This window comes from Protopterus annectens, chromosome 3.part1, assembly GCF_019279795.1.
Source record: "Protopterus annectens isolate FY-2018-M chromosome 3.part1, PAN1.0, whole genome shotgun sequence".
NCBI lineage: Eukaryota > Metazoa > Chordata > Ceratodontiformes > Protopteridae > Protopterus > Protopterus annectens.
Window position 1 is genome coordinate 881,001,421 of NC_056732.1, and position 21,153 is coordinate 881,022,573.

A 21,153-nucleotide genomic window follows, 5' to 3' on the forward strand; every position below is an offset into this window, starting at 1 on the left:
ATGCAGTGCCACTAACCTGGAGGTGTGGGTATCTTTGATGAATATGGATACTCCCCCTCCTTTTGTGGTTCAGTCCGAGTTTTGGGGCCGAAAAGCATGGTATGCGGTATAATCTGGTAGTGCTGGTGTGCTCTCGGGGGCCTTGAACCAGGTTTCTGTTACTGTACAGATACTGATATTCTCCATACTGGGGAGAGCCTCGAGTGCATGCATCTTGAGGTTTAGACATCTGGCATTGAGCAGCATTACCCTTAGTTTCTTTTTCCTTGTGTTGTCTATGTAGGTGGGTTTGTCTTTTGAACCTTGCCTAAAAAAGGCACTATGGGGGTGGCAAGAGCCTTAGCCAATATTCGAAAGCCCAGGGGAGACAGGTGCAAGCCATCCCTAGCGAAGCAACATGGCTTGTCGAGCATGTCATCCCAGGCTGACAGACACTGGATCCCCTTTGAATGACACCAATACTTTAGCCAGTTGTTAAAATTGATCATTTTGTCTTTATAATGTGGCATCATTCTTGGTGAGGGTAAGATGCTACTCAAGATCAGGGTCATACTGGCCTGGGTTACATGATCAGAGAGCTCCTCTATGTCTCTTTTCATGTAGTTCAGGGAGGTACGTCTCAGGTCATTCACACCAGCATGGACAATGACGGAGTCATATTTGTACTTGCTTTGGAGTGACCTGAGTGCTTGTGTTATGTGGCGGATCCTGGCACCCGACAGGCAGCTTACAGTGACCTTCTCCTTGTTCAGCCTGATGAGTGGGACGTCAGTGTGTCTGACAATAGAGTCACCTATTACAAGTGTATTAGGTGTGTTGTTTAGCCTTAAGGGCTGTGACTGTGTGCCACACTGACTTTGTGAACTATGTGATATGTGGGTATTGTTGTGGGGTAGCGGTTGCTTGGATGTCTGCTTTGGAGGTCTCTGCTGCTTGAGCAGATTTTTATTTAGAGCTTCTGAGTATGTTTTTGTGTGTTTATGTGTTTGGTTTGCTGTTGCGGTAGGTCTATATGAGACTGGATTTGTGGTGTGTGTGGTTACCTTCTCCTCCTGACTGACTGCGCCAGTACTGGGCTGATAGAGCTCAGCCTCCAGTTTGGCCATATAGTTGCATCTCTCACATATATTTGAGCTTGTTGGGAGGAGGGGAGTGTGGTCTGTGTACATAAGGCAATTGTAACATTGCCTCAAGATTCCCAGATTCACCAGCTGGACTGGAGAGTAAACCCAAAACTGACTTTTGGACATGCCCGAATGGTATAAGGAACTACTTTTATATATGCTTACTACTGCTTATTTGTGCTTAAACCTGCTTACCAGTGCCTAATTCATTGTGACACTGACACTTCACATGTGCATTTAATGCAGTAGTGCAGTTCACAATTAAAAGTTATTTAGCAGGTTATACAGCAAAAAATTTAAAAATATGTTCATATACAGATTTCACATTGAAAATGGCATGTGCTGAAGTGGGAATCAACCCTGGAATGCCGACTTGTTAGGCGGATGCTCCGACCACTACACTATTGCTGTGCTTCGTCATTTGCATATATCTTCCTTGTTATCCTCTTCAGCCTTTTACGCTGCTTTAACTGTAGCTAAGTGATGGGCACACCAGTGCACCTACGGTTAGCTGTACTCAGAGTTTTAAAAAAAATACAGGGGTTTCTTCTTTTTATTTTTATGTCTTGTTGCTGTTATACACATGGGGGACTGTTGGTGGGGATATGCGGACACCTATGAGCGGTCTCACTCATTTATTTACTCTTTCTGCTGTTCTGCTTTGCAGGGGCATGTTTATTCTGAGAGCTCTGCTCTCAGACATGCCCCCTGCATTCATCCACACTCCATGTAGGATTAGGAGTTCAGGCAGCGCCCCTTCATTAATATGTTTGGTGTGCTACCTTCCTCCTCCTAAACGTCCGCTTCCGTGCAGGACTAGACTAGTCCTGCATGGAAGATTAGTGAATCCGGGAGAAAATCATTTCATTACCATTAAAACAGAGGCATGGGTCAAGTTTTAGTTTTTCTTGCCCCTTGTTTCTCTCTATCACCTTACTCGCTCTCTCTTACTCCTCACATACACTATCTACCACTTCACTTACCTCGGCTTCCACTTCCTACCTGACTTCTCACTAGTATACTGTCTAGTAATCTCTCAGTCTCACTTCTTCATGCCTTTATTGTACAAATATGTATTTCTAACTACAGTTTTAATGTCAGCTGTCAATATTGTAAACAATATATATATAGAAATTCTCAAGCCATATGTGTTTATCTTAAACTGTAAAGCTTTTTGCAATATGTAAATGTTTCTTTACTGTATTTCTGCTAATTTGCTATTGTAATTTTTTGTTCATGGAGCTTTTCTACTTGGGCTTCCAGTGACAATAGAACCGTAAGCCCAGTAAATAAAAGGTACTAAATAAATAAATGAATAAATAAATAAAAATATATACATAAATAAATAAATAATCACCATTTTGATGCTAATTGCTCTACAGAAGGATATATAGCAGTGCTTTCTAGTGACATTACTGAGTATGATAGCAAAAAAACTGACTACAAGAGCTATGCTAAGGGAGTATAAGCTACCAACAGACCAAGACACAGAAAGGGATCCAGTAGTGTTTGGATGTTGCCCATCAGTGTGCTGCATACATGGAGACTGACCTATGGGATCAAAGAGATTATAAAGGGCACAGGTCCTGACTGCCCCCCCAGCCCAGTTTAGGAAATCCAGAATGTCAGGGATCACTGCAGTGGCTGACTTGGAGATCCAAGACTTGTGTTGCTGCATTTGAATATATAAATTTTTCATCTTAAACTCCATAGTTTTGGTCATGTCTTTACTGACAGCTGTATTTGCTTATTAAACTTCTGTGAATTTAATCTACATAGTCTGCAGCTTAAGCAGGAGGAGCATTTTATCATCGATATTTGGTCTGAAGTTTTGTTACAACAAATTTTCTTTATCACTTGTCATTGTTCAGGTATGTGTTCTTCTGGCAGAAAATCTCACATATTATTTCAGTAAGTAAATTTAACTTTGTCAGTGAGGAATCATGCCATCTTGCCTAGGTTAGTCACCCTCTGCCCTGAGGAAAGGGTGAAACCAAGCCAAAGCAATTTCTTTCCAAAGTGCAGATACCCAGTTTGAACACTGTGATTCATGGCATTTAACAGATGTGATGCTAGGAATATCAGCAACAATAGAACTGTATCATGATTTTGGAGTCACTGTCAGTCACTGGCTGGAGTATTAAATCACAGCCCTTCACACCAATTGAAAAAACAGTGCCTGATGTATCACCCTTTCACAGATCAACAGATTGTGACCCACTCTTCAGTGGAAAGGGAGACAGTGGTCACATTTGTTCATTCTTGCAGAATAGAGACTGCTAGGGATATCACTATAAAATGCCGAGGAATGCTTATGGAATGGTCGGCCTGCTGAACAATTACTGGAAGCCTTGTAAACTGAATAACACCTTTTATTATAAAATCAAATCAAATCAAAATCAAAAATCAGAATATTTTGTTGGAAAAAAGAAAACTGTGTTTTTATTGTAAAACCTAGTTTTATTATTTCTATAGACAATCAGAGGTAAAAAGATGTTGATGTAGAACAATTGCACAAATTAAAAAGGTCATTTCAGCTAATTAATTTAAATTTCTTCTTAGTTAACAAAATGGAAATAAAATTATTCTAAAAGCTGATAGATTGTAACTGAAACTGTTGAACAGTATAATAAATAGTCAGTTTGCCTGCCCTTTTCAAATGTTTAAAAAAAGCTGCAATGTCATCTAACTAGTGTACTGAAAACAGAATTATGTATTAATGTTTCTGAGAGTAAAGTTAAATGACATTTGACTAGTGCTGAATTTGATTTCGTGTTTGTTTCAAAGCATAATGTTTGAATAGTTGTGCATTTTTTTAATGTGGATAAACAGTTAACTGACTCCCTTCCCATGTGGGTCTAATAATTTAGTTGTGGTCCATTTACAGAAAAGATATTAGATTATATTGCTTTCTTCTGCAATTTTTAGTCACACCTAGGCCTAGATACATTCTTTACAAGAAAGATTTGTGAAATAAATCAAGGCAATTACTTGGTCATCAGAATATTGATTTTTTTGGATATTGATATCTTTGTATAGGCCTATTATACCTGATTATGGCCAATTAGCTTGTAAATTTTTTCCTGAAGAACTGTCAGTACCATTGACTGAGCGTGATACTTTGTTGCATTTATTAGAATTTTTTGTGTAGATTTTTTTTAGTTTGTTATAGATTACTTGTTATACTTACTTTTATATTACTTTTGGTATAGATTACTAAATTAAGCTATAAGGGAATGCTTTGATGACAAGAATGGCCTCATGTTAGACAGAGTTTCTAGTGTTATAAATCTTCCTTAGATTACATTTCTTCAACAACTAGGTATGTAACAGTTGTAAATAGTTTGAGAGAATAGACTTATCCTTTTGTTCCCCGGAAGCCCCGTGGTGAGTGTGTGCCTATATGTGCATGTGTGGGGTACCTGAACCTTATTCTGTTCTGTATCCAGGTATGCACTTACTGCAGATAGGTTGGAGCTCACCTTTTCCTCTTTTTCTCTTTTCCTTAGTATACAGGGTGGAACCTACCAGCTTTAGTTCTGGTCTACACCTAGGTATGTCTTTAATGTATTCCCTCTTGTCTCATTGATCTTGCCCAATATCTTCCCCTTACTTCAGCTTACTGACCCATTCATTCTTATCTCAGGGTGGAAGCCAGGCACTTTCAATCCAACTAAGTGCCCAGCAGCCAATTTGTCCCCAAGCTGGAGGCCCTCATTATCCCATTCTTTGACCAGTGTGGCAAGAGTTTAGCAGTAAGGAGCACACTGGATGTCTTGACTCCATACTCTATGTCTTGACTCAGAAGACACACATGCAGGCCATCTGTACTCTCCTCCAAGCTCTCTTCAGCTGTCAATGATCTAACAGCTCTCTAGATTTCCTCAGATATTGCCTATTCTGAGGAAGCCTGCATGTTTCTATACATGTTTCCCCATCTTAATGCAATGCACCCAGAGCAGCATGCACTCAGCAAGCCCATTTTCTGTAGGTACAATACCTGATGGACCTGATAAGTGCCACCTACACTAACAGACAGTGCCACCCCACCCCAGGATGGATGAGCCAGCAAAAACAGCAAACTCATATCCTCCCTTGCCCATCCCCTCCATCATGCATGCTGATAACTGGACATGAGTTATCTAGGTCTCGGTAAAGGCTTCAACCCTGTGTGCCATGCGAGTGGTCTTCTAAGGAATGTTTTACAGCACACAAAAGAAAACTTCAACTTTTTATGTTCTGGTTTGGGACCAGAACATGCTGCCTCTACTTAGCTCTTCTTCAATAAAGACAATGTAGTGGAAGATTTCTCTAATCTTTTTTTGTAAGCCCAAGGACAACTCAGGCTGAAAATAATTGCTCTTAAACCAAACAAAGTGATTCCCTTTGGCGACTAAACCTGATTCAGAGTCTTGTTGTAATTGTGAGGACCTAATTCCTGCCCTCAGAAATATGAGGCTATAACACAAATATAAGAAATATATACTATCTATCTATCTATCTGTCTATCTATCTATCTATCTATCTATCTATCTATCTATCTATCTATCTATCTATCTATCTATCTGTCTATCTACCTATCTATCTTTCTATCTATTCAGTCATAATCTGAGCATAGAAAGCAGAAAGCAGTGATATCATACAATATGAATGAACAGATAATCAGTAGGCATGTACTATTTGCTATTTTCAATTTGAATACAAGCACATTACTAAGTCCTACAAGAAATATTTTCTAACAATCTGTTGTTGTTATATAAGGTAAGATTAGTACAACACAGATAGTCATATTTAAAGCTAGAATAAATGGATAATATTGCTGTACATCTACAGTATAAACATGAAAGAGCATACACAGCTAAGTTTCAAAAAGTGTTTGCAATAAAATAGGTGGCATCCCCTCAGAGGTACATATATAATTACTGGGGGTATTTGAGGCATAGCAACCACAGTTCAGGGTTGGGGGATAAGAGCAGGACTTGCCCCTTACAAGACTGATTTTCAAATACAGCAACAAATGTCATAGTTTTCTATTTAAATGTTCAAATCTAAACTTATTTTTCACAAGTGCAGGACTTACAGTACTGTGTCTCACAATTTTGACAGGTAGATACTTGATTCATCTCACATATACAAAATGCCAGATTGTTATAGGGAAGCAGTCCTTGAATACATTGTGCTGGAAAAGTAATCAGCTATTCTGTACCTCAGTGTTATGCATACTAGAAAGTCTGTCTTCCTATGTATGCTTATTCATGGTGCTCACATAAGAAACAGAATAAGCTTCATAAGGACTAGGATCTACAAGAAGAATTATAACATCTTAAAAAGTTATAAAGTCATAATTAAAGACACAGTGTTACATTAAAGGCCAGCTAGAAGATATGAGATAGGAGATGAGACCAGTTATAAGATGGACTGAAAAGGCTACATTCATCACCATTTGAAACTGAGCCTAAAGGCATTCATTGTCTGCTAACGAGAGTCTCTTTGAAGATGCTGGGAGAGTCAATCTGAGCAAGATCAAGCCCTGTTAAATTATGTAGTGCAAATTAATTAAGATTTCAATAATAGAGTGGGGTAAATTAATCTATAACCACAGATAACATAGGTTTGGGAATAAGAAGGCTGATGAACTATAACTTCCTCAAAGTTGATGGATACCCAATGGAGTTTTTATATATCCTGAAAAGGAAATAAGGCCTCAGTTGGTGCTAGTCATACCCCTTAGTTACAACTTGGTTACCAGAATGTCATTGATTTCGCCTCATATGTTTGCCCTGCACTTAATAAAAATGTTCTGATTCTCTGATAAATCATTCAAAGTGACAATTATTCAATACAAGTTGCACACTTATTATTCAGAAATGCATGTTGATGCAAAGCCTGTTGTTCTACTGAGTTTCAGGGATTTCTCCTCATCATATTTATCTTTGTCTCTGATTTTTGAGCAATAACATTGAGGGCTATGCTGCCCGCTAAGTTTTACAGAGGATTCGCTAACATATTCCACGCCAGACAGGTTGTGTCAAGTTGATTCTGGATATTATACATTATTGCCATTTCCAGTTCCATCAAAATAAATCAAATATTATGTATTTATAGCTAAGAACACTACAACAGCACTACAAAAAATGCATACTATAGTGCTACAATAAGCATTACTAAATAAAGAATCCCATCACTATTTAAGTTGATAAATGATATACAACTGCACAGATTCAAAGGTCTTGACTGAATTTGATTCTTTCGCTGTCTTTCAGCAGCCAGTGAATGGGATCTTGTGAGTGCTGGTCCATTAGTGATGTCAACAAAGTTAAAGTCTAACAGGCAAAAGAACCATGAACAGATATTTCTAGCAGACCTGCAACAGATTTCATTAAAGTAACCAGAATGCGGCACAATCAGTTAGTCAGACAATAAATCAATAGATAAACATAGTTATATTCAAGTGAAGAGTAACAAAGGGAATATGGAACAGGATAAGATTCTTAGCAAGGAGTATAGTGCTGGCAAACAGTGTAAAAAAAAAAGATGTAAAACTAATAACACTGTCTACCAATGGACTGATTGATCCAATTTAGGGAGAAAACTACAGATGTTTGAATCACTGCATTGAAAGACCTGCTGTATAGTAAGTTTGCGTGCTATACCTCAAGGAATTAGTACTAGAAAGAAAACATTTGGAATAATTTGCACGTCTGAGAAGATGAAGTTGCAAGAAAGAGATCATTCCATAACAGACATCTGTTTACTACAGTGTGATAGACTGCTGTTTACTACAGTGTGACATCTGTGTTATTAAAATGTATGCTGAGTACAATAAACTTTAATAAGATTTTAGTTATGGTACATGGAGTGCACTTGATGGCATACATATTTGTAATACAATCTGCTACAAGCTACAGAAAGCATTGCCAACCCACTAGAAAGTGTTTTGAGCCTCAATTGCATCCTCAGAAGGCATGGCTTGACTACTTGAAATCAGGAAGTAACTGGAAGCTGCTGAGCATACAGTTAACAAAATACCAATATATTAAATTTAATAAATGTAGGTCCACTGAAGTAATTAAAGTAAAAACTACACATTTTAGAAAAAGAAAGTCTACTTTAAAAGATAAAGGCATAATTATAACCAGAGGTGCCGAAAGTGGTTGAAGACTGGAGGGGGGGTGGAGGGTGAGAGGGGCACTTAGTGATCTAAAAAGGACAGTTTTTTTTTAAATATTATGGTGAAAAACATTGAAATAACAACTTCAAGGAGGATTAAGGAGACAGAAGCAATCCAAGAAGAAGGATGGTATGCAGCATTGGGCTGATTCTACAGAAGTACAGTGGGCTACTAGTACATGTCAAAATCTAGAGAAGGTGGTGGAAGCAAAGAGGAGGAATTATGAAGTGGCATTACCAAGTTTGCTCACTAAAAGCAAGGGTACATATACAGGAAAACTGCCACATAGCAACTGTGACACAGAGAGAGCCAGACATCGTGTGAAGTGGGATGTGGGACTGTACATGACAGAAGCATTCTCCATTATGGTTTTTAGACCCAAACAGTCTGATGCAGTAGTACAAGAATCTTACAATATTTGTGAAAAATCTGCAGTATACACAAGCAGCGACAAGGTCATTTTAAATCTTAAATTAAATGCGTTACTCTAGTAAACATAAGTATACTTACAGAAGACTTGTTAGATGCCAAAAATGCACTTAGGTAGTGACAATGTGTTCCCAGGGGCATTATCTGTTAGAGGACCAGCAATGCTAAATAAAGGTTAGTTAATTGGCTAGTCTCTGTAGCAGTGAAGTCTTCTTATTACATAAAAGCATAAAAATGGTGCAACATTTCTATTACCGTGACATGCATATATGATCATAGCAAGTCATAAGCAATGCAGCACACGCAAAAGAAAACTAAGCTATACAACAAATAGACCAAAGGTCATAAGGGGAAAAAAAAAGAAAAGGTCTGCAAAGCAAACTTTAAGACTAGTCCCTCGGTCTAAGCCAAGGTGAAGCAGCTCACCGTCAGAAATAAAAATGATAATTTTATTCTGCTGACATAATTTCTCCCTGGGGTAGTTCCAGTAATTCAGTACCAAGTGTCTTGCTCAGCAAACAGAAAACTCAGCAAAATGAAATGGCTGAGCACCACTAAAATGATATAACATATATCATATTACTGAAAATGCAGTCTCTGATATTTGTTATGCAGATTTAACACACTAAAGTGGAAAATAAATACAATTTGGTCAATAGAATATAAGTGTTGCTTAATTAGTACCTGAATTAACACATTTTCACTAACACCATTTGAACAACTATGCGCCTTTCCAATTTGAAGGACATTAGTACTTCAGTTACTGGCAGCTACAAGATATGTAAATGTCAGATGTGGGGAGCCATGGCTAGCAGCAAGCTGATCTGCCAAAGCCTGGCAGATTTTCAAGGAAGTGCCATGGTGTGCCCATAGAGGAAAAACAAATGAAGCACATCTGTTGGCTAGTGAAACCATCTGCAAGGTCTGAGTATTCACCCAGGGCTAGGCCTACTAGTAACTTTTAACAGAAAAGGATAACTGCGACTTTGCACACATTCTGCAGCCCTGCTCTCAAAAGACTGATACCTCTTACCACTGTAACATTTCAACTTTTTTTCCTCAACATGCATACAATTATATTTATATATGTTTTACATACACAAATATGCTCTGTATACCACTCAAGTTGCAAACTTTTCCCTACTGGGTCACACTAATACACAAACACCCTTCCTTTATATACAGCTTTAGTAGTTTCAGTCATGTGATTTGCATTTTACATACAGGTCAGCTACAGCTAACTTGCAGCTGAAAGATTGACTATATTTAGAATTAACAGGACTTTCTGAAATTATCACTCAGTCAAAAGGAAAATGTCCCAAAATATCGTATTTGCTATCTGCCAAATTAGGCATTTTCACTCCTTACAGTTTCTCAGCAAATGAAAGTTCACCTGTAGTACATGCAAGAAATGCCTCAGAAGCTACATCAGTTTGCATCCACTAGTATCAACACTTCACAACCAAGGTCAAAAATCTGTTCACCAGATAAAACGTATGATATTACATTACACGCAGATGCAAACAAACTTACCTTCTTCCTCAAGCAAACAACCACATGTGTACACACATTTACCTACTCTCTTAACAGAACTGTGCTAGTTTAAATTCCGCTCGTGAGTGCAAATGTATTTACATCTGCATTGGCGTGTGTGCGTGCATGTGATGCACTCATGGTCCTTCATCCTCCGTAGAGGAAAAGTTATTTATCATTTATTTATTTATTTAATTAATTTATTTAATTTATTTACCCTGCAGCTGTAAAAGTAGGAGCTCGCGCATTCCTCCTCGCTCCATGGTTCCAGCACCTATGATTATAACAACAAGACATTGTAAACAGACTCTACAAAACTATTATAAAGTAATTACTCTTATTTATTTATTTATTTATTTATTGACATTTGTTAACTGGGTTAGCTCAACTGAGCCAGGGGCCCATTTTCAGTGGAGACCCGAGGAGAAAAGCTCCAGAAATAATACATGTAATTATGATATTTACAAAATATTAAAGTAGGGTTACAGAAATCTAGTACAAGTTAAACAATTTGTGCACAGTGGTACAATGCATAGGTAAAATAACAGTTAACAAGTACAATTTCCAAAACTTGAGAACAGTATATAGCATAGGCCAAATAATTAAAATGTTTAGAGAATATTACCCTAAGGAGTACAGTATGAATGCAGTTTTCTAGGAGTACAGAATGAGTACAGTTTGCTAGAGCAAGTACAAGGAGGACAAAAAGTTGTTAGGGAAAAGCAGATAAGATGAGAAGAGAGGAGACTAGTTCACTTGGGGGGTTTGACAATGGCAGGACCAAGTCTTCAGGAGAAAAAGTTTAAGTTCTTTCTTAAACAGGTATTTATGCTGAATGCTTCTTATGTTAAGAGGGAATGAGTTCCAAACATGGGTTGCAAAGTATTTGTAAGGGGTTTTACCAATGTTTTTGTTGGGTTTGCATAGCTGAAGGAGGTGTTTAATGGCAGTACAGAGGTGACAAGGGGGGATATAGAGGGAGATTACATTGGGGATGGAGGGACAGGATGACGATTCATATAGGATAGTATGCACAATATGTAGTTGGGGTATAAGTAGCTGTTTGGAAAATTCTGGCCATTGGAGTAACTTAATGGCATGACAGTCGTGAGATTTGTAAGGAAAGTTGGCAGCAAATCTGACAGTTTTGTTATAAGTTTGCTCTAGTTTGGTGATAAGACATGTTTGAACATGAGTAAGGACTGGGGCAGTGTAAAGAAGGCAGGGTAGGAGTAGGGCCTGAGTGAAGGAGGGTTTGTAGTAGGGTGACATACATTTTTGATTACGAAAGAGAAGTCCAAGTTTCTGGTGGGTCTTTTTTATACTTTGTTGAATATGAATATCAAATTTTAATTCATTGTCAGTGATAACTCCAAGTAGTTTAGTATGGGGTTCAGGTTTAATAATGGTGTTGTTCAGAGAGGATATAGAGAAAAAGGCTTTGTGCTGGGCAAGTGTTTTAGGGAGGAAGAGTAGCAGTTTGCTTGTTTTTTTTTTTTGGATTTAATGAGTTGGTTATCAGAGAGCCAGGTTTCGACAGAGGAAAAGGTTTGTTGAGTGAGAGCTAGTAGATCAGGGATGTTCTTGGAAGTTCCTGTTATGAATCTGGATGAAAAGGTATATAGTAAATGAGATCACCAAAGCTCCATATTATATAGATCTTAATGCTGAACATTGGGCTATTTTAGCTAAGAAGATATTAATGATATTAATGCATTGACAATTATCACAAGATCCCTTGCCTACAACAAGGGTTTCATCTGAATCCTACTTATCAATAGAAAACATGTTTTAACTTTTTCCACTAATACCTGGTCTTTCATTTTAAGTGGTCATTGGGTATCACTCCAGAACTGCATACCTCCATAATCAAATATGACTGCTTACTACTATAATTATAGAATGCAGACCAGAGGAAATGCAGTAGCAGAGCATTATATACATAACCATCACTTCCATCTTTTAAGGGTGGAGCTTCAGTCGACTTTCCCCTAGAGCTAGTATAGTCATTTGCTTCACAAAAAAGAAAATATATGACTAAGTATCACTGATGGTCTACAATACTTTCAGCCAGTCCCTCAAATGCCATCCTTTAGTGATGATGTATATTCCCTAAACAACAGGATTAGAATTGGTGCCAAATTGGATCCCTGTGAATTTCTACATTTCAAGGGGTACCTGTGAAGAGTGCAAACCAGAATCCACCATCTGATAGAAGCAAAACAATTTAGGGTGGCAGATGATGGCCCACAGAAATACTGTTAGCTCTAATGTAGGATGTCAATGTCAACAGTGTCTGATGATGCAGAGATATCAAATAGCACCAAGATGGAGTAACATCATCAGTCTTGTGCCTCAAAGAGATCATTAGACAGCATCCCTAAGTTTTAGAAAAGGAGATCTTAAACATCATGAGATTTCAGACCTGAGATACATGAAAACAACATTATCTATCATTCTATCAACAAAGAGGACAAGAGGGACTAGATAATCAGTATCCTTTTTATGAGACTGTAAAGATGAATTCTAAGGCATACAGACCACCAAAACTTCTTTTTTTCAGTTGAAAGAACTATGACACTGAGGGAGCATTCAATCTCAGGAAAATTACTGGCTTCTGGACATTCAAGCATTGTATTTTAAGCTTGGTTGTATGAAGATCTAAGCTATAAGTTGTAAGCTTTAAAGGATTTTACCATGCGTTGCAGTAGAACTACCGTAACATTCCTGAATCATTTCATAATATTGAGAAATTATTGCACAGGAGTCAGTGATTTATCATCAGCCCAGACAGAGAAGTTCAATGAATCTGGTCAGTTTTCACAAGTCAACAACGAACTAACACACAAATCAATGAATACCTTTGTAATCAACATCATACCTCTGTGATGCAACAGATGACTAGATATCCACAGCTTGTGACTGCAGCAAGGACATAGTCAAATGCAATGTTTTCCCATATGTACACATGAATAACTTCCAATGAAAATTTAAAACATAATGGTATCACTATCTAAGGTCTACTACCACCTAAAACAATAGGCATTGCAGGTGCTATATCATTAACTAAGTGGCAGCCAAGACCATTACTAAGGCAGAAGTCCATTATGAATGCAGGACACACCTTTCACATTAAACAGCAAACAATTCATACCTTCTGCAAATGGAGCTTATACAACAATACTTCACCCTTTACAGGATGAGGAGAGCAGAGATACTTGTTATCTGCCTCTAACATGTTAAAGGTTCCCTGAGTATTCCTGCATGTTATAGTTTACCCCACTTATTTGGAGATTTTATCCAAGAATTGTACCTGGGCCTTGCAAGCATTGCAGCAATCAAACCTTCCCACTTAGAAAGAATTCATATGACACCAGTAACATCTGTCCTTAGTCTCTTAAGAATTACTGATGCTTGAAGTAAAGAGTATATAATCTTCTAGAAAGGATGATGTCACAAGTCAACAAGACATCACTACTATCAATCTTAACCACAGGGAAGAGGAGGCACATTAAAAACTAATAAAAATAAAAAAGCTAGGGCAATGAAGATGGATATAAAAAAAAACACAAAGCAGTGTGATAAACTCTTCATTATTTATTCACTCTGGTGACATGATTTAAGTATAGTTGTGTTCATAGCTAGGCTAGCACTGATAATAAACAGCCTAGTTCTACTAGATCATTTTTCCTTGAAATACATTAGAGCCAGATGAAACTTCCAGTGCCTACAGGCAACAAATGCTGTGATGCATTAACAAAATTGTCAAATGTTGTAATATACTTCGGCCAGAACATAAAGATGTTTGTAATTTCAAAAGATAAAAATAATAATAATATCATTGTGGTCCTGATATTAACTATTTAAAAAGAATTTATTTATTTACTTATTTATTTTATTTATTCCATTTGTTTACCGGGAAAGTCTACTGGGTTTAAAAGAGGCCATTTTCAGTGGAGGCTCAGGAAGAAATACTCTGACAAGAATATAGATACAGAAAATATTAAACATTAATTGGTACAAAAGTAGATACAGTGTTACCCATACCCCCGGATTCACGAAGCCTCTGTGTAAGACTAAATAAGTCTTACTCGGAGGCTGCAGTCGAACGGTATGACGTCAGCATGCCATGAATATTCATGAGGGCACGCTGACTCTACCCCAAGCCTAACACGGACCGTGCAGGCAAGCAGGGTGCGTGTCCGACTGCTGAGCAGTCTAAAGGTCCACGCCCCTGCAAGTGTGTGAAATGCAAAATGTCAACACACAAGAGTGAGTCCGCTCAAATGTTCATGTACCCAACACCACACTCCATGACATTGTAAACCCCCCAGCACAGTTATAAAAAGTAAAACATTCAATTTTTTTTCTAATTCCCAATATAGCTGCCCATATTTGCACGTGTGTGCGTGAGTGTGCCCATTGCTTAGCTGCAGTTAGCAATCTCGACATGGAAGAGCATAAAAAGGAATGTGTATGCAAATTACGACAAATAGTAATAGCGTAGTGGTAGAGCGTTCGCACAAAAAGGAGGCATTCACGGTTCGAGTCCCACCACTCTCCTTCCTATTTTATGTTAAAAATGAGTATATGAAATAATTCCTGACATATATGATTAAACTTTTACTAAAAAGCATTGAAATGGCCTATGTATCAGTGAACAAAATGTAAATTTATAAAGGAACCTGACATATAATTGTCCGCAGTTAAGCAGCGCTTTACCCAGCGCAATGTCGTTGCCCATGGCTAAATCGCACTTTACCCAGCGCAATGTAGTTGCCCATAGCTAAATAGTGCTTTACCCTGCACAATGTAGTTGCCCATAGCTAAATAGCGCTTTACCCAGCACAATCGGTTTGCGCGGAGGTGCGCGCCGCGCCAACCAGTGCACTGTCGGGCAACGTAGAGCAAAGTTGCTTAAACACAGCCACACCCCCTAACCTGTCTGGACAGTAGTAAAATAAAAAGCAATGATAAGGTTTGAACCCAGGACACTGTGCACCGTAATCAAAGTACTGAACCAGTAAGCCACGACAGCTTAGGCTAAACATCCACTGTTAACATATATATATATACCTATAAATGTTAGATTAACCATTGCTAAGCAGGTCTGCAGTCAGCCGAGAATTTTCAAAAACAGCCAATCACACAAAAAGTGCGGGAAATGTGGCATATTTAAGCTCCATATGTGGGAATACTCGCCATAACTGATTGTAGCTCCCATCTGCAGTTAGAATGGCTGGTGCTGGAGGGGGTACTCACTTTAGAGCACAACGCTGGGGCATCGAGGAGTCAAAATACATGGTTTGGCTCCTAGTCCATCATCATGAGACTCGACTCCTGCAGGGCCAGTTCCAAGGGACGGAGTATAAGGCAGAGGCTTGGAACCGGATGGCTCATGAACTCACCAGTGCCACAGGCATCCCTCGAACTGGTGAGCAGGTCCGTCACCACCATGCAGACCTGAAGAGATGGAAGCAGGACCTTCTGAACCAATGGATCCAGGAGGCCCGTCATATGCATGATGCCCCACTACTAAGTAGGTAGCCATGGAATGCAGTATGTAAGACATGCTAATATAGTCTAAATAATGGATAGGTATGTCTCAATATCCCTTCCTTTACTTCACAGCTGCAGGTGTTTGTGCTATGAATCAGCAAGCCTATGCAGATAGGCTGCTAAGGCTGCGCCACCAGGCAGGTTATTAATTATTCTGCATGTATTGTTATATGATATATGTGTGGGAGCATGACAAAAGTGTTGTAGCCCAATAATACAGCAATAAAATGTCCTGAATAAATCCTCTGCATGTACTGTTATAAAACATAAGTCAATGAGCCAGAAATAGAGTGTACTAACCCAGCAATAAAGGTAAAATAAGTCTGGAATACTATCTCTGCATGTACTGTCATAACATATAAGTGAGCAGGCCTGAAAAAGAGTGTTGTAACCTATCAATAAAGATATAATATGTCCTGAATATGTCTTCCGTATGCACTGTAATATCAAATAAAGGAGAGAGCCTGTAGAAAAGAGTGTTCAATGTAATTAATAAAGGTATAAAAATTGGAGTGTGTCTGTGTCACTTACTTTGAAATGTTGTTGTACCCTTGCAATAAATAAATAGTACTGCTGTATTAGGTGCTGTCAACCCACAGTTGTGCAGTCCCATAAGAAGTGGATGAAGGAAGTGACAGTAGCTGTGAAGCATATAACATTTATTCCCTGAATAAATCCTCTGCATGTACTGTTACATATCATAAGTCAGATAACTAGGAATAGAGTGTAGTAACCCATTAATAAAGCTAAAATATCTCTGGAATACTATCTCTGCATGCACTGTCATAGAATATAAGTGAGTGAACCTGAAAAACAGTGTTGTAACCTATCAATAAAGGTATAATATGTCCTGAAAAGGTCTACTGTATGTACTGTAATATCAAATAAAGGAGAGAGCCTGTAGAAAATAGTTTTAATGTAAATAAGAAAGGTATAATACTTGGAGTGTGTTTGTGTCAGTTACTTAGAAATGTTGTTGTACCCTTGCATTAAATAAATATTACTGTTGTATTAAGTGCTGACAACCCACAGTTGTGCAGTGTCATATAAAGTGGATGAAGGAAGTGCCAGTAGCTGTGAAGCATGTAACAGTCCTCAACAGTTGTTAAATGGCTGACATGCATAAGTAAATCTGGCACACGAATAGCTTGTCAAGGTGTTCCCCAGAAATGTGAGTGTGCTACCTGAAATGTAGGGTTGTGTAAAAAATCAAGTGAAAATGTCACGTGAACACATCCAGATGTGCAGATACATAAATATATAAATAAAATACAAGTATGTAGCAGTAACATCTGCATCTTGGACAGTTACTATGTCAGATATAGGTCAGGTATATAATGAACTAGCTAAACCCATAACGCAATCTAATGCATGTTGCCTAGTGTAATAATACATGTAGGGGATATACACCTGCAATCAATAGGAATGTAGTGTAGAGTTAAAGTACTAATAAGATGTTAATGGAGGTTTCTTTTTACACCCTACTCTATGTGCATAAACAATGCAATTCCACACCTCAATGGGTATGTCTAATCTCATAACATTTGTTGGGACATACGCCCTATTGTTATATAAAATCTGCATTTACTTTGATGCATGTCCTCTGTTAAAACTCCACAATCTTGGTGGCCTGTTGCAACCAATCATCCCTGCATGCTGTTGTAATGTCCACTGTCGTTCAATATATGCATGTGTTATGCTTGCTGTTCAACTGTTGTAACCCTGGTGTGTTGGGTTAATGGGAATATTACTGCATGCTGTTACAACTAATTTGGAATACTGTTGCCTATGTTGTAATTAAACACACCTAATCACAGAAGGTATGGGAAGGCTGGTCCCAGCGGACCCACCTGTCCCTCCTCAGCTGGCAATTGCACCTGGCACCAGCAGGTCTGGTGCCCAGCCCGGGCTACCCTCCTCCGTTGGATCTGTGCCACCTTCGGGTGGAAGCACTGCAGGGGCTGGGGCTCATCCCCCCCTACAAGCGTGGCAGAGAAGGGCCTCCTGTCAACCTCCAATGGGTCCGGGTTGTGGTGCGTAGGGAGATACAGCATTTAGTCGCTGATCCCCTATGCCAGCTCGAGGCGAGAGTGGCACGACTCGCGGGTGAGCCTGCCCCTCCTATGCAGCCCCCAGCACAGTGAACCTCAGGTCTGTGAAGGTTCAGTGGTGACTGCCCATGGGTGGGGATCTCAGTCCCACTGTCACCATCTGTGGGCTCATGGGCTTGCGATTTTCAAACATCCGTCCCCGTCAATTGTGTTCACCCACCCCATGTGTCATACTCCGCCCCTGTATACGTCTTGTTTGTCTTGTCTGTTTACCTACCCAACCTACCTCCCCAAATATACCTACTTCCTCTACCTCACTTTCCACTCTCCCCTGGAAAAAAAAAAAAAAAGGGCAATCTGTACCTGCAAAAAATTTACGCCCCAAACATAGCTGCCCATTTTGCACACATGTCCTCTGGACATGTAAACTGATAATTATAATTGGCAGAACAACATACTTCATTGTCCTCACCCCTCTCTCAAGGGTGGAAGGTTTCAAATTTCACTCCAAACTTGCAACATATGCACAGCTGTTGCTGGTAAAGAAATGAGCAGCTATGGACCTTCCCTACATCCATCCTGCGCATCCCGAGCTTGTTTTCCTACTGTCTTTCCCTCTTTGTGCCCCCTTTTTCACCACTTTCCTATCTCCCCATTTTCTTTTCTTTCAAAGAAATTAGCGTGGGGGTTAGCTGGAGTAAGCACTTTTAAGCAGTAGTAAGCGGGTTTAAGCAAGTGTGTACATGTGTGCGCTTAGCTAAGCATCGCTAAGAGTCAAGCAAACCCGCGCAAACCTGCTTACAACTGCTTAAAATTACCTTAGTCACTCTGTGTCAGGGCCCTTGTTCTGCTCAGCAGCAAAATAAAATACCTTTGTCAGTCTCGAACCCCAGACCTTGGACACATTAGACTGCATGAAGTACCACTAAGCCACAATAGATATACAATAACTTTGTGCTGCAAAAAATATATCATGCATTACAATGAGTGAATGTAAAGGAAAAATAGGAAGGCCATAACACAAAGCTTGTTCTGTGGATCTTTACCAGCAATTGTTGTGGAATTGCATTACATGAGTGTGATGTGAGAAGCAGCCATTCAAGCAGAAAATAATGTTATAGAGGCACTTTACAACCCCCACACAGTATCATAGCAGGACAAACACTGGCATATCTGAGTAGGGCAGAGGCCATACCTCCTAACTCTGTCAATTTTCCAGGGATGTCCCTGATTGTGAAACATATTTTAGCTGTGTCCCTCCAAATCCCTCAGAAAAGTACTGACATCAGTCAGAAAGGTGGGCTATTACACAATGAATACTGACAATAATAACAGTAGACACTGCTTGTATGTCATGAAAGGAGTACTAATCCATATGCACTGCTTCACTGAAGTCTACACCTACTGTCCCTATTATGTGTAAGGTGTACCTCACTTTCAACTACCTATCCCTGACTCCATGCAAAGATGTATCTGAGTGTTCCATAGGCCTGGCAGAGGCACAAACACACAGGCATATAGGCTATACTGCTGTTACACACTCTGCAAATAGCTTTGGTAGGACCTCCACAAGCATACCCTTATGTAGGAGTACAACACAGAAATACCAATGGATGTAGCCATGTACTGGTAGCAACTGACTGTAACAATGCCATTGTACCAGTGCTGAAAACACCTGTGAGTTGCACAGACAAAGAATGGCAGTGTAACCTCTGGCTACCATCTGGATAGGTTCATAGTTGGGAATTATGCAGACAGACCACCTGCCCTGATAAACTCACAGGTACACACCAATCCTGTAAGTCCAGTAAGATAATATTCACACATTAATGCATAATGCTTTCTGTATGTAAGCATCCCCCCCCACAATTAAAAGATACTCATGTGTTTAGGGTCTACCAAGTGTGTAGGTAGGCATATTCAGTACTGGAATTGTCCAGTTATCCTGCGAACCCTGTGCTAATGTCAACACTAAAAAACACAAACCCTGCAGAAGTGAGTACATTAATATTCCCAGGATAACAGTTCACAAACAGTTCATGTGCCAAAAGAATACGTCTCAATAACTATATTCATATGGCAGTTAATTATATGAGTAGAAAAGAAACTACATAGTCGCATAAATGTTGTGTAAGCATTTGTAGTGGTGAGTAAAACTCTACACTGATAGCTCAGTACTGGAAGTGGCAACAGTCAGGTCTGAGTACAACATGTACATCACTGTCTACACCTCTAGCTTAATTTATAAGACGTATACCAACCTTCTGACTTATACAACAGTGTCCACAGCAAACAGGCATGAGCCCCACTCTGGAAATCAGAAAGGGCTATGCCTACATACCTTAACAATTTATAGCATTGGGTTGCTATGACAGTGAGTACTGCAATTACCACTCAGCAGGCTGTATGCATTTACCAAATGCTGGGCAACAATTGGTGCAGAGGGCATCACATGCACATGTGCAGATACCTATAAAAGTAGATTGTACTTGCTATCCCCACATGCAATCATTACATTGCACGTTCAAGCAAGTGAACAGCTCCTGCAGACAGTAACACGTAAGAAAAAAAAATAGGTAACACATTTATATACCTAATCAAAACTAAGGTAATCAATTAAGACAAAAAAAAGCACAACGTAAACATAAGTAAGTCTCTGTACTTAATTAAAAAAAAAATAAATAAATCAAAGCATACACAGACCGACCTGAAAGGGACATGCAGGTATGTAACAGTTTGTAGTTACCGGCAAGTAGTAGATGTTTATGAATAGTACTGTAAATCCTCTGAAACATGCATATGTTGCAGCAGTAGGTATGTATGCACTGATGCCATGCATAAGTACTGCCATGGAGAGATTGGTGTGTATCTGTGTGCAGTGGGACATAAGTGTGACATATGTAGCTCAGCAGTACATGTCAAACATCTGAACATGTTATCTATGGTCTGTACAGTACTGCATTTAATGGCAGTTTGGGGAGTAGTGCAAACACCTATACAAACTAGGATGTCACAGAGTAAGACATGCATGATAGTCACATAATGTGTAGCTTAGCATTGGCAACTGCTGTAGCAGGCTAGTATAGTAATGTATCATTTGCAGCTATGTATGTACCCTTGCACTATCACTGTATGCACACATGTGACAACAGTCCATGTTGTAGCAAGGCCCAACAGGTCATCTGTGAGGTGTATGGACTTACAACAGTGTGGACCTTGTGTCTGTATGGCACACACATATGGGGAGATACATATGTGTCTGATTTACAAGCATCTGAACATGTGC